Here is a 16,078-nt window from a genome sequence, read left to right as displayed (position 1 = left end):
ATATATACACATATATATGTCACATAATGTCAACTTAGTACTCAAACAAGTATTTAGATTCATCAGTCACAAAGATGTACTAAGCGCCCCCTCCTATATTCCAGTCCTATACTACATGACTGGGGTTATAAGGAGTTATAAGACTCAATTCTTATCCTCACAGCACTCATTATATACCTGGGAATATAATGTATCAATTAACTTGTTCATTCATGCATTCATTCATTACATTATATTTAAAAGTTCTTACTAGATTCCAGCAATATAACTATCTTTATTTTCCTGACAGTGTGGTGTAGCATAATGACAAGTGAACAGTTAAAGCACAGCAGTAGGAATAAAGGAGACGTTCAGCGTGTGGTAGGGATAGCAAGAAGGAAGAGTATACGCCAAGTGAGAGGGAGGGATAACACAAGTAGTAAACATTGAACATATGGAGAAGTTTATTGGACCAAGGAGTTATAGCTTGAGGCAGCCCTTGAAATATTAAGGTAAGGATAGGTCTTGGATATAGTTAATGTGCTCTCTAGGGCAAAAGATGACATCCCAGCAGGGGAAATCGCAAAGGCCCTTGAGTAACACACACAGGGAAGAATAACTAGGCTTTTATTTACAAAAGGAGAGAACAAATGGGGGAAAGTAAGAGATGGGGGACATGCCCTGGAGGTTCCATCCCCTCTGTGTTTAAGACTTTCCTCTGAGTAAAATGTTGCTTACATTAAAGTATCATGATAAAGTGGCCTCACAGACTTTTCGGGAAGCATTTTCACATAATTTGTAATGTAATGTCCCTTCTCTGTATTTGAGCAGAGTATCACAATTATGCACATGAACCTTCTGAACTTTCTACAGCAGTGGAAACTCTTTGAAAAGATGAAAAGAGGTTCCACTGTTGAGAATATGGCCAAACAAAAGGAGTTTCAAGTAATATCCAGTTATTCCCAATATTACGCATACCCAATGATCAATTTTCAAAAGTAGATCAAACAATTGCTAATTATGTCCTTCCAATGATAGTAAATGATGGAACTCTTTGATATGGATAATACCAATTGGATGTGATAAGAATAATGATATTAATAACTCTTTATTTTTAAAACAACCTTGAACTCGTTTCTTTATGCAGAAATAGAGGGTTTTAGAGTTAGGTATTCCAGTGTAAGTTAGTAACTTAGCAATATATACCAATAACAAATAGTAGAAGGAAAACAATTATGCATATACTATTAATGTGTACTAATATTCTTTAGTTAAGAAGAATCAAGTAAATTATAAGTATTAGGCTTCTCTTAACTTCTCTGTAGCACTGTTATATATTTCTTCCAAATATTTCAAGTAGATTATGCATGTGGCTCCCTTATTAGTGTGATTATTAATAATAATGATGAATAATGTGAATAAATAAATGGATAAATGATGACTATGACTCAGGCATTGTTTTAATTACTTTCTTTGGAGTCTGTCAGTTCATCTCAGTGACAATCATTTGTTGCAGCCATGAGAACATGCCTCATAGGCTTCAAAATATTGGAAGTGTCACTGACTAGGGCACCTGCCGCTTTGCTCTGAAATTTATTTGTTTGTCTCCTCCAACCAATGACTGAGTGCAGCAGAGATACTAACACAGACCCATCACTGGAAGACATAGCTTTCCCCTAATGGTCAATTTTGACTCAGGATTCCCTGCAGCCCCTGCTAAACCTGCCTTAGACGGCACCTCATGCCGAATGCTTCCACTCCACCTTGCTTCCCTCTCTCCTTCACTCCGGGTCATGTTTGCTTCATGGCCAACAGCTCTTCCAGCCTTACTCAGATTCCTCCCCGTTTTCACTCATAGGCATTTCACCTAATAAAACTCCTCTTGTGTTTAGTCCTTCTTTGGCATTTGCTTCTTGGAGGACCCAGAACAGTACACCATATAATATTTATACGATAATTATTCCCTATCTGTAGATTGGGGATCTAAGATTTGAATAGGTTAAGTAACTCTCCCAAGGCAACACTACTCGTTAAATATACAGCAAGGATATGAACACAGGGAATGTGAGCTCTAGATACAATCATTCAATAATTATGAATGAAAACTCCTGAAACCAACTAACATAAAGATACAATTAGCTTGGTGCAAAGTGCTTGTTTTTTTAATTGTTTTGTTTTGATTTGATTTTTTTTTTACTGTAACTATACCATTTCAAAGTCTTCACTGCTTCTAATTAAAAGGGATATACTATTTTCTTCAAAAACCTCTTCAGCGAACAGTTGTATATTACTAGATAAAGAATGAAATAACAGTTGCTGGCAGGGTGAGACTGAACTAATAGACTGCAAGTTTGCCTTAAGATTTTCCTTTGTTTCACCTGAAATACAGACATAATGCCAGCAATGGAAACTGAGACTCCTCTCTTAACTTTAAATAAACACTTACTTGGTTCACGTCTTGATTTATTTATAGACCATGGAACTTTCTTTTAACATTCAAGAATATTGTTCCACATTAATCCAAAGAATTGCTTATTTTTTGTTCTTAATTATTACAGTAAATAACTCGTTACATTTATCAGAATTACAATTGATCAATAATCTCCTTCCCAGCTAGTATATTACCGAATAGTTCAGGATCACTATTCTTATGTATCATTTAAGTAAGAAAAAAATATTGCAAAGCAGGGCATTTAAGATACTTTAAGTGAAACATGCTTTAATAAAATTATTCTTTTCTGTTTTTGTAAGGTTAAGAAGAACCACAGTGCAATAGTGATATACACACACCAGAATGATTTAAATGAAAAAAGATGATACCAAGCATTGGCACAGACGTAGGGCAGCTAGAACCCTCTCTCCTTGTGGATGGGAGTTTAAACTGATATAAACCACTATTTGACGTGTATTCAGGTATATACTAAACAATGTTTACCAAAAGAAAGGTATAGAATTTTCGGAGAAGTTCTATGCAAAAGAGCACCCAACTGGACAAAACCCAAATATCCCCAAACATTAGCATGGGCAAATAAATGGTAGAATATTTACATAATGTCATACTATATAGCAATGAGAGTGAATGAATTACAACTGTATTCCAAATCTTATAAGCGAACTATTAAATGAAAGAAGCAACATATGGAACATGTGCTATGATTCCATTCATTAAAAGTTAAAAACTAATCAATGATGTTCCAAATCACCATAAGTACTACTCTAGGAGATAGTGTGCAGAAGCTTGAAGGGGGTTTCTGGGGTTCTAGTAATATGTTTTTTGATTTGGATCCTGGCTCCACAAGAGTGCTCATTTTATATTAAAAAAAAAAAATAGAACTGCATAGTTAAAATTTGGATACCTCACTGTATACATGTATTTTCAACCTAAACGAAACATTGACGTTGAAAACTTCTCGTGTTCTTTTTCTTAATATGCATACAACAGACAAATTTGCATTGAACAATGTATAAATAAAAGATCAACACAGGTATTTTTAACACGGGCTAAATGGTTTTGTCATCATAAAATTAGTAATTTAGGCTCCTAGTCTGACACAAAAACTCCCTGCAGACTTTAATTTGCATGTAAAAAACACAGTTACTAAATCAAAGTTTTTCCAACAGACTTCTTATATGAGTTTTTCTCATTATGAAATTTTAATAAATCATTAATCACTCTTTTTCCTCCTACATGTACAAGTAATGGATAAAACATTTCAAGGAACCCTACAGAGGCTTCTTGACTTGAAAAACTGCTCACATTTCAATGAGAAGGAGGGAACAAAACACACACAAAAAAGAGGCAAATTTTTTGTTAGAGAAGTAATAGACCCACCATCTGTGCCTGTTTCTTTTAAGCAGGTCTGGGAATGGATGACAGCAGTTTAATAGGAATACTCATTCCACAAGTATGACTTGCTTCTCATTAACATGGCAAAAAGGCAAGTACGGATATATTTACATTCTATAAAAATGTTTTAAAATGATGATTAACAAGATTCCAGTTCTCTTTGTGTTCAACAGATATTTACATTCTATAAAAATGTTTTAAAATGATGATTAACAAGATTCCAGTTCTCTTTGTGTTCAACAGATGAAATATTAAAAAGAAGTGCTAATACATCTACACACGGTATGTCATTAGGAAGTCATTTCTCCTGACATTACCAACATTTCTTATTTGAAACACACCATGCTCTCTTGGCTGATATTAATTTCATTTTCTTGGGAATGCAATAGAATTGGTTTCAGATTCACATCAAAAGTATGGTATTTTGATGTGCACTTATACAATTTCAGGTGGAAAAATATACAAAATCTGACCCTGGAATTCGTTATGAATCATTAAAGTGATCTGTCTTAGAAGTTTTTGATAGCTTCACTGGGACAAGATATTAAGAATATGATCATTGATCAGAGATGAGGAAAACACTTTATCAGGGGCTTTCTCTTTCTACTATTATTGCCAACTCTGTTAGAGATTCAAGATTGAGAATGGGGCCATGTTGGTGGTGGTGGTAATAGTAGCAGCAGTAGTAGATGTTTGGTTTATATCCTTTTTTCTGACTTGGTTAGGTGATTGCATATTAAAATTCCTTCCATTTCCAGAGTTCTGAGTCTCCTAGTTTTAGGAGGTGTCTTTGACTCTGGTAAATGCATTGCTGTCTCTGGTTTAAAGGTCTGGGAAGCACAAGCTAGGTATTCATCAGTGAACCCCTTCCTCCAGAACAGATTTTTATTTCAAATCATCTCTGGGCCCCCCTTCTTGGTTTTGGTAGCAAATGTGAAGTAAGTACTAGTGATCTGTGTTTTGTAACTTTTTCTCAAATACCTGGGTGACACTGGATGCCACTGCTGAATGCTGTTTTGTGCACATGCAGCTTCTATACAGCCCTTCTCCTTGACAGTGAAGGTCTTAATCTTTGAACTCTCATAACAGATAGGAGTCATATGATTGATTTCATGTGCCAGGTTTAAGAGAATAACCTTTCATGATAGGTAAGAGGACTACAGGGGATTTAGAGAATGCAGATATCTGTAGAATTAATTCAAAAAGATTCAACCTTCTGTGATTCCACTATCTCACTTCAACTGTTGAGACACAAACTATATTTAAGTTAATTTCTACCATTTATTTGACTTTATAATCATAGATAATAATGTCTAAGTTTGAAATATATGTTTCTGACCTTAAATAATGAAGTCAAAATAAATAGAATTGATAGAGACCTTATTATGGCCTTTATTATCATTTATAGATGACTAAATACCTACTGAGGATATCAGTTTGTGATATCTTATGGAAAACACTCATAAACATTATTCTAATAAGGTAATGTCATGCTTTGTATAGCAATCAACAAGGAATTTTTAGCAGATCACTGCATATAACGTTATATAAATTTCATCTCATCAACCTTTTGATAGAGACATTACAAAATCCTAAAAGTCCCTAGAATCTTACACAGGTTTTTGTATTGTTTTGCAAATGTAATTGGCACCAACATTAGTTAAACTTCAGACATGAAACTAACAACTGCATCAAAATATACTTTAAAATTAGTTGTGAGATACAATAATTCTCAGATTATCAACATACCATGCAAATGAACCACCCAGGTATTTCCTACCAATACGTAACACAATAAAATCAGAGAGAAAGAAACTTTGAATTTCAGAGCATACTAGTTTCCTGGGGCCACAATAACAAACTACCACAAAGTAGCTGTTTCCACAATCCTACACAGCAAATAGAAACACAGATGAGCAATTTACAAATAAACACCAATGAGAGGGGGAAGGGCAGTCATAATGGTAAGATATATTTTAACTGATGGACAATTAATTAAATATTTTTAATATATTTATTAATCCTACCTTTAATGGCATCATTTTCTTTTTTCTTCCTTTACTTTTGGAAATTTGTAGCTTGTTTTTTTCCATAAAGGACACTCTTTGACAAATACAGTTTTCAAAGTTTAAATCCATCATCAATACTCTACTAATTGGACAGTTTTGATATGTGGTTGGTCCATGTATTTTTGGATTGGGGGTGGGAATCTGTCAAGGAAGCCAACAAGCTCAGTATTATGTAGCTTTTATTGTAAATACTTCTGTCTGCTCTTATTTTATGCATGACCAAATAAATTGGTTAGAATATTAATGAAAGTCAGACATAATAACATAAGAAGAACTATATGGAAAAAATGCTTATATATAACATATACATAATAGATAATAATATAATATATAATGTATATACATATAAACATTTATATATACATAAAATAAACACAATGTATATATATATATGTATATATACATAAAATATACACAATAATATACACATATATTTATATGTACTTATACACACACATACCCTACTGTTCCCGTATTTACTTTCTTTACATTCATTTTCAATAGCAAAAAAGTGGACTTCCTGGGCCCATAAACGAGATTTGAAATTTTAAAAGATTTGTAAATAATTTTTCTTAAGGAAAGTAAGCCTGTAGTAATTAATTAGTATATAGAAAACAATTAGAAGTTGAGCATAACACATCCATTTGAATACCCAGTTTCAACCCTGTCTCCAATCCCAACTTAAAGTTCTGTCCATTTTGTGGTCTGTTGAATCTCAAAAAATAAAAATTGATAGCTTTCAAATCACAGTTATTATGGAGAGGAAGCTGGAGGAGGTGGGGAAATAGCTCAGCTTTCTGTCCATCCTCATCTTAACTACACCACAGCCAAATTCCTACTATCAGACAGTCCTGAAAAAACAATCCACTTGTGTAATGGACTCTAATTTGTGTTCACTTGCATATATGAGAAAATTGCTTCTCCAGCTATTTCTTGGCAAACCCAGTTATGCAGTGCAAAAAAACAGCTGGACCTAGTTCCATAGACAGAACTCTATGTGCCTAGGGACTTTCAGATTCCTACAACTGTGATTCCTCTCTGGACACACTTGGCTGACTCAGTATGTGAAAAAGATGCATACACAGAAGGCGGGAGGTTTCTGATGGCTGGCAGAGCCCAAACAGAATGGGTGTTTCTGGTCCAGATGACCTGGAGATTCTGTACCTCGAGGCAAATTTGGCCAACCTCTCCCTCACTCTCTGTGCTTTTCCTCTACTTCCCCTCTTTCAGTCATTTAAATGATTTCTGCAAGGTCCTTCGGTTTACACTCTGTTCCTCCTGCCTAGAAACTTCTATCTCTTTCCCCAGTCACTACACCAAGCTTTAAAAGGGGTTTTGCTAATGGGATTAAATTTGAGATTCTGAGATAGAGAGATTACCCTGGATTATCCATGTGGGCCCCAAATGCCCATATGGCATGTATCCCTTTTAGTGGAAGACAGAGGGAGTTTTTTGGTTTTGGATTTTTTTTTAATTAATTAATTTTACTTTTGGTTGCGTTGGGTCTTTGTTGCTGCACGTGGGCTTTCTCTAGTTGTGGTGAGCGGGGGCTACTCTTCCTTGCAGTGCACGGGCTTCTCATTTTGGTGGGTTCCCTTGTTGTAGTGTACCGGCTCTAGGCACGTGGGATTCAGTAGTTGTGGCATGCAGGCTCAGTAGTTGTGGCTCATGGCCTCTAGACCACAGGCTCAGTAGCTGTAGCGCACGGGCTTAGTTGCTCCGCTGCATGTGGGATTTTCCCAGACTAGGGCTCGAACCCGTGTCCCCTGCATTGGCAGGCGGGTTCTTAACCACTGCACCACCAGGGAAGCCTCTGGTTTTTGGTTTTTTACAGAAGTAAAAGGAGAAGGCAATAGGACCACTAGGCAGGGACTGAAGTGATGCTGCCACAAACCCAAGAATGCTAGAAGCTTGAAGAGGCAAGGAATGAATTCTCCCCTAGAACCACGGCCTTAGTGCAACTTGATTTGGACCCAGCAATATTGATTTCAGACTTCAGACCTCCAAAACTGTTAGCTGTCACATTTCTGCAGTTGTAAGCCACTCACTGGTAAATTGCTAGAGCAGTCACAGGAAACTAATACAACTAACTGCCAACTAGGGTGTCTCTTCTAGGCTGTTGGCTCTTGTAACTATTGCTTGCTGACACTTTTTTTTTTTTCTGGGATACATGTATCATTATTTTAATCAAGTAATTAACTGCACAATAGTTAGTGCCTATAACTCCCTTCTAGACTGTAAATTCTTTTTTTTTTAACATTTTTATTGGGGTATAATTGCTTTACAATGGTGTGTTAGTTTCTGCTTTATAACAAAGGGAATCAGTTATACATATACATATGTTCCCATATCTCTTCCCTCTTGCATCTCCCTCCCACCCCTCTAGGTGGTCACAAAGCACCAAGAGCTGATCTCCCTGAGCTATGCGGCTGCTCCCCACTAGCTATCTACCTCACGTTTGGTAGTGTATATATGTCCTGCCTCTCTCTCGCTTTGTCACAGCTCACCGTTTAGACTGTAAATTCTTGAGGTCAATTAGTGTGTCTGTCTTAATGATCCTCTAGTTCCAGGGCTTGACAAAATGCTTTGAATATGAGAGCTTAACACATATTTGCTATCTGAGTGCATATATGACTGATACAAAAGTAAACCAAAAAATAACTTTCAGGAGCTAAGTTATCTTTTCCAGAACGGGTTCTTATGAAATTCCTCAATGTTCCTGAATTTGGTAACAAATCCCATGAATCTGTAATTTCATTTTAATGCTGATGTGGTCCAGTTTTAAATAGTTTCTGAATAGCACTTTTTAATGGAGTCTCATCCAAGGTCTCATTAGAAATAAAAATAAATGAGTAAAACAGAACAAACAACATAAACACTAAATCCTAAAACTGACACTCAATATGTAAACTAACTGTAAAAACAATTAAGGTAAACCTTCCTATCCATATTTTACTTCACAGGAGGGAAGAATTTCCTCTATATAAAATCTGGTAAGATGGCAGTTGGCTCTCCCTAGCCTGTCGCTGAGTCATTCCTGCAGGAGCCCTGAGAAGCAGCAGTTGTTCTCCTACAGCCCCAGTCCTGTTTTTCTGAGGGGCCTAATATAGACTCCTTGAGAGACTGAAGCTACAATAAAAGAACAAGATGCAGCAAGATTCTGCCAGGACCTGGAGAATATTTCCCTCAAGAAAAGCCTTGTTGGGTGAAGCAACAGAGGAGCCTGGGTACCTGAAGCGATTTATAACCCAAGTGATTCGGGTCTTAATCACATAGGCTTCCCAGCATCTTCGCTCCCTCTGCTGCTGCCCCCTCCCTGATCTCGCTCCCCCTAGCAAGAATTCAGCCTCTTTTCCTATTTTCCCTTCCTTTTCCCACATTACAACTTTGCTATTTAGTACAAAAAGATTTTCACGAAGTTTAGGAACAATGGAGAGAATATAAAGCAAATCAAGAAATTCCTGATAAACACGTGACCTGCGCCATACCAACGGGCTATTTAAAATTAATTTCAAAATAAAATACAGCCTTTCTTTAGAATCCCCACCCAGAAATCAGTAACGTATATCATTTACAAACAGTACTCATCCTTGTCCCCCACTCTACACGTGTGCTGAACATTGCAATGCGTCTTGTGCCTTGAACGAGACAGCACAGGACAGGTATGCACCTTAGCCTAGCTGAGCTATTCCAATAGATGCTTGCTGGCTACTGAGGGGATGTGCATATCAACCTACTCTCCTCCAGTTTAGAATTAAAAAGAAGCTCAGCCATCATCTCAAAGGTAAGTGAGATGTAAATGTGGCTATTTATTTTTTATTCAAAAACCTGATTTTAGATAAATATTACTACCTTCTAGGTAAAGAGAATGGGGAAAACATAACAGAAAACACACACACAACTAAAAATCAACCTGCGAAAACAAGAAAGGGAATATCATGTTGAAGACTTAGGGAAAGAATACCCCTAAAAATGATTTTACTGTTGAACAAGAAGAAATATTTAGAAAATTGCTTTAAACTACTTAAACTATGAAGAGTAGGTAGAAAGACAGGTCATTTATGAAACGGGAGCTGAAAGTTATAATGACAAAATGGGCCTAAATGACAAAATGGGAGATGGGTGAGATTAGGAGGTTTATATGAAAACTAAAATGCAATAGCACAATTTCCATCCACAATGGGATCTGTGGAGAACAAAACAGATGCACTGAAAAGTTCAAGCAGCAGTTGAATCAGGGCCCAGGGGGAAAGAGAAAGGCAGAACATGATGACAGAAAAGATGGTAGATGGAATGCCAGAGATGGGAGTTCTGACTCAAGAATAATTTGTGAACCTGAGAAAGAAACAAGAGTAACTTGATATGAAACAATAATCAAAGCTATAACTTAATATGAAGAAGAAAAGAACTAACCGGATTCTAGTGGTTGTGGTGGGAAAACAGTGAAGACTTACCCATATGTAGACAGAAATGAGCCAAACCCCAAAACTGCAAAAATAAAGAAAATATCCGACTAATATATATATATAGAAAAAAACGTTAGTTAAAAATAAACTATATCAGGTTTACTTTAGACCTTTCTTCGGCTGTGTGAATATATTAGAAGACGTGGAGACTTTAATAAGAATATGACCAAAAACATCATATCTCTCAGATTCTGTATCAAGGTTGAATGCAAAGGGATGACATCTCTATATATCCCACTGATCTGTCCTTCCAAAAATAATTTGCTCAAGGACATATCGGTACATATTGGGGAAAAATTATCAAAATTAAACTTTCAAGAAGCAGGAAGTTGTGAATCCAAAATCCTGAAAGGAGACAACTGATCCAATTAAAGTTCATTTTACATGTTTTATAATTGTTTACCACAAAATTATGATTAAAGTAAAATTTCAAAAGAAAATAAGTATTTAATAAATGCAATGATATTTCGTACTCCTAGTTATAATACTAGATATTGAGGATTGTTAGGGGCAAAGGGAAGGAAAAGCATTCTACATCCCCCATCTAACATTGAGTGAACTCAAGAGATAGCATTAAACATTCCTGTAGGCTCTACTGAAAGTGTCCAGATTCAGAATACTAGTGACCATTTCCAACATGATCATTCTAGTCTAGACCATATATGCCTTTTTCCTTATCTTATTATGTCCCTCCTGGACTCCCAGCTTCACCTTGATCCCCTTCACCTTTTCTTTACCCAAGAGCCAGAGAGATCTTATTAAAAGTAATTCAGATCATGCCACTTCTCTACTTAAGACATTTCAATAGATCCCATCTCAGTCAGAGGGAATTCCAAAGTCCTTACACTGGCCTACAAGGCCCTCTCTCCACAATCTGCCTCTTATCCTTTGTTTCTCCGACACCATCTACTAATACTCTTCCTCTCCTTCATTATGCTTCAACCACACTGGCTTCCATGATGGTACTCTATGAATAAGTCCACAGGCTCCTGATTCAGGGTTACTGCACAAGCTGTGTTCTCTCTGGATGCATTTTTCTCAGTAAAGCACAGCTTCTCCTCATCTCTTTCAAGTCTTTCCTCAAATGCCTTCCACCAGATATATAATTGCCATGTCTGGCAGTTTTAAACATGGCATCAAAACAGGCTGACATTCTTCTCATCAAGAGATGGATCTGTGTTTCCTTCCCTTCATCTGGTCATGCTTGTTACTGCTATAACCAGGAGAGTACGGCAAGTAATTTTATGGACTTCTAAGGCTAGATAGTAAAAGCCCATACACTTCTGCCTGGTTCCCTTGGAAAGCTCAGTCTCTGGGAACCCAGCTACCATATGAGGAGTTCAACCACACTGATACCACCATGATGGAGAAGCCATATATAAGCCATGTGGAGGTCCTCTAGTGAAGAGTCCCTCTCAGCTAAGCCACACCCACCAATTTACAAGACATAGGAAAAAAGGCGTGGACCTTCCGCATTGACTTGTTTGCCAGCTGAGCACAACTGAATCACCCTAGTTAATGACACGGGAGCAGAAGAATCACCCAGATGAATCCTGCTAGAATTTCCTAACCTAAAGAATCCATGAGAAAAATAATAAAAGAAATAATCCACGAGAAAAATAAAAATCAAAACACTTCGATTTCAGATAAAGTAGAATTTAAGTGGAAATGTTCACAGGAAAAAATTAAAATATCAATAATACAAGTCAAGATAGTCATTAAAGGTATAGCAGCAATAATTCTTTATTCAATGAGTTACATACCATGAACATTTATGAGGCAAAAAGTATTAATGATACATGAATGTATAATTACAGATAAAATTATAATTGGAAGATATTTAATTGCGATAGAATTAGCATGTCTCTCAGTTATAACTGATTAAATAGATTAAAAGATTAAAAATATAATTTGACCATCTAATGTATAAGATTTTTTAATACGTATATTCAAAAATTTGTAGGCTTCCCTGGCGGCGCAGTGGTTGAGAGTCCACCTGCAGGGGACATGGGTTCGTGCCCCGGTCCAGGAAGATCCCACATGCCGCGGAGTGGCTGGGCCCGTAAGCCATGGCCGCTGAGCCTGCACGTCCGGAGCCTGTGCTCCGCAACGGGAGAGGCCACAACAGTGAGAGGCCCGCGTACCGCAAAAAAAAAAAAATTTGTGTACCATGACAAATATTTTTCTTTCAGGTCTCCACTGAAGATGAAAAATGGATTATATTTAAGACGGCAAAGAAATTTTCATTATATTTTTAAAAGTAGAAATTATGTGGGTTATATTACCTACCCAAAAAACTCAATACGATTGTATAGAAAAATCTCAAACTGTTCATCCCAAAGATTGAATCTCATCATCACAAAGATTGACTCTGAGTCCTATTTTAGTCTTAACTCACAACACGAATTTGGTTATTTATTAACTTTTCTTGAACCTTAAGTGCCTTAATGTCTAAAATATCAGTGATGTGGTCTAATTTTCAGGGTGCCTTGAGTACTAAGTGAAACTATATATGTATACTGCCAACAATAAGCATTTTAATAAATATTAGTACTATTATTTTGATCTAAAAAAGAATTAAAAACTATTCATTTTTAGAATGCTTCATTTTTCTCTAATCATAGATATAAAAGAGATACACAGAATCAAAGGGAAAAAATACTGAGAATAATACTTTTGAAATAAGGTCAGTTATTTCTTATAAGAACATTTCCCGCAGATAGAAGTTTACATAAACTGCTTCAAAATAATACAAAATCCTGAGGAACTAGCTCATCTAGTGAGTTTTATTATGCCAATATCAACTGCCTGGTTTAGATAATGTGCTGCAATTATATAAAATGTCCTCTTTGGGGGAAACTGGGTAGTGGGTATGTGAGGGTCTATCTGTATTTTGTTTGTAACTTCTTGTGAGTCTATAATTGCTTCGAAATAAAAAGTTAAAAAAAACTGAAATCCTAGAGAACGTGATTCAAGAAGAGAGAGAAAAGTTGCAAGACAAATTAGAGAGTGCCTTAGAAACAGTGAATTTAACCCTTCAAAATGAAAGAACTGGGAACAAACAGAACTCTTACCTGAGGAAAAACATTTAAAAAAATATGATTAAATGAAATACAAATTTATTACTGAAAAAAATCCGAGGAAATTAAGCAGCAGCAACCCCTGCAGTTACCAATCCACTACATCTGAAGTTTTCCAAAATCTCAGTTCTTTTTGAAAATAAGGTAGCCCCTTTAACATACCTATTTAGTGGCACTATAAAATATCAATTACCATTAAAAAGAACCTTATTGTATGCTAAGGGGAGCTACAAAAACAAAGGTTACTGTTCTTGGAAAATGCAAACCAAGGGAAGATATGAAATTGTCAAGGCTAATTAGAATCCACTAGGAGAGTAAAGATTCCTGACACAGACTGAATATTTCTACTTTATGCAGACAAAAGGGCATCCGATAAAGGACACATACCATACATTACTCAGGAGACCAAACCTTGGAGACACAAGTCTGACATTTTCTATTTCCTTTAAAACAACCCCGCAAATCTCTTGGAACCCACAGCAACACACTTGGAGATTTGAGATTACCCAATAATTTCAGAACTGATGTTTGACATAACACTGACGTGTTGAATATTTTCCTTTAGCCACAGGAGATCTCCAGCTCCAGAAATCATAAGTCAAAGGAGCGTACACTCAATTCATTCTTTGTTATTGAGTGGTTTGTTTTTGCTAGATAATTTATGGAAAATTAGCACAAAATGACAGCTATGATACGGTGTAAGAATACCAAGCAGATGAAAAACTTGAATATTATTGCCAACACAAGATAAGAAGGGCAGTCAGCACATAAAGGTCAAATGAAAGAATCAACCTAAGTGTCTATGTAATGTCAACCCTGAAATGCAGTTTCAGCAAAAGTCTGGACAAACAGAGTTTGGTTGCCTTTTTTTCTTGCTTAAGCTATACTCTGAAATTCTCCATGGCAGCAGATATAAACCATTAACAAAATCCTAACAAATGTTTATTACTTTTGACTCAGTAATTTAAATTTTACCACGGTGAGTAAATCCACAGAAGAGTAGTCCAAATACCAGGAGAAAGAAATTCATCACGGCATTATTTTGGTGGGCAAAATTAAAAATAATTGAAGTATACATCAGCAAATTACGGCACATTCATTCTGAGGAATCACATACAAACATTAAAAATTATTTATAAAGTTATTTATAAAAAGTTGACTTGGAGAAATTCTGGCTATACTATGTTAAGTGACAAAAGCAATATTAAAATTGTTTATATAATATTACCACAGCCATATGAAAATTATGCTTAGAATAATTAATAACACATTTTCACGTATATGGTGACCATAACATTTATTGGACATCCAGGCCATTACTAAGTGAAAAAATGGCTACTAATAAATAGTTTAGGACAAGAGGTCTAAATTGGGAATGTCCTAGAGTCACAGGACAGGTCTCACCCTACCTGTGTTGTGTTTTACTATGTTCCAGACAGGGCTTCAGGTAGTTTGCGCATTTAATCTCATTTAATCCACATGAGAACACAGGGATGTGGATAACATTAGTATTCACCTATAAAATGTGAATACACTGAGGCACAGAGACATTGAATAACTTGCCCCAATTTGGTGAGTTTGAATTTAAGGCCAGTCTGGCTAAGGAGTCCATGTTTTTAATCACTGTGCAAAATGCTTCCTAGAAACACGGGAAGGAAACACACCAAACAGTGGAGACTGAATTTGGAGAAATTGTAATGCTTTCTTAAATGATTCAAAATTTTCTAGACTGTCTATGCCAATTGCAAATCATTTTCAAAAGAAAGACATTTGAAATGAATCTGTAATTTATTAACATAAAAGAAAATGCTGCACCTATTTGCCCACCTTTTGGTATAAAATAAACTATAAAATAATAGTGATTGTGGATTAACAAATCAATATCTTGAAACCATTTGTAATTTTATTTTCTTAATTATTTGCTGATTTTATAAGTACAATGATCATTTAGTTTCCTTTTTTGTCCCTCTTTACAAATGAGTGATTTCTCTGGCATTTATAAGAATATCAAGTTGGGAATGTTTTCTCACAAAAAAACCCTAAAAGAAAAATGAATTTCTTAGTATCTTTCTTCCACAGCTCTTTTCTTTTTTTCTTGAGTTGTAATATACATGTAAAAAAAGCACATATTTAATATTTAATGTACACAACTTGATGAGTTTGGAGATAAGTTTACACCTTTGAAACTATCACCACCATCCAGCCGTACACATATTCACGACTTCACAAAGTTTCCTCCTGTCCCCTTTATTATTATTTGTGTGTGTGGTAAGAATACAACATAAGACCTACCCTCTTAGAAACTTTTAAGTACACAATATAGTATTGTTAGCTATAGGCCCTATATTGTATAGTAGATTTCCAGAATTTATTTACCTTACATAAATAAAACTTGGCACACTTTGACCATCACTGCCCCATTTTCCCCTCTCCCAGCCCCTGCCAATCACCATTCTACTCTCTCCTCTTATGATTTTGACTTTTCTTTTTTTTTATGGTCATGCCACGTGGCTCACGGATCATAGTTCCCCAACCAGGGATCGAACCCATGCCCCCTACAGTGGAAGTAGAGTCCTAACCACTGGACCACCAGAGAATTCCCAAATTTGACTATTTTAGAGTCCACATATAAATGAG

General features: G+C 35.9%; 1 protein-coding gene across 4 annotated transcripts in view; it reads right to left on the bottom strand.

The window, feature by feature from the left end:
* Positions 1–16,078, bottom strand: part of GPC5 (glypican 5) — a 1,355,126-nt gene that overhangs the window by 915,667 nt on the left and 423,381 nt on the right. The window lies entirely within an intron of this gene.

This window comes from Delphinus delphis, chromosome 18 (genome assembly GCF_949987515.2).
Source record: "Delphinus delphis chromosome 18, mDelDel1.2, whole genome shotgun sequence".
Lineage (NCBI taxonomy): Eukaryota > Metazoa > Chordata > Mammalia > Artiodactyla > Delphinidae > Delphinus > Delphinus delphis.
This window is presented reverse-complemented; position numbering and strand designations above follow the sequence as displayed.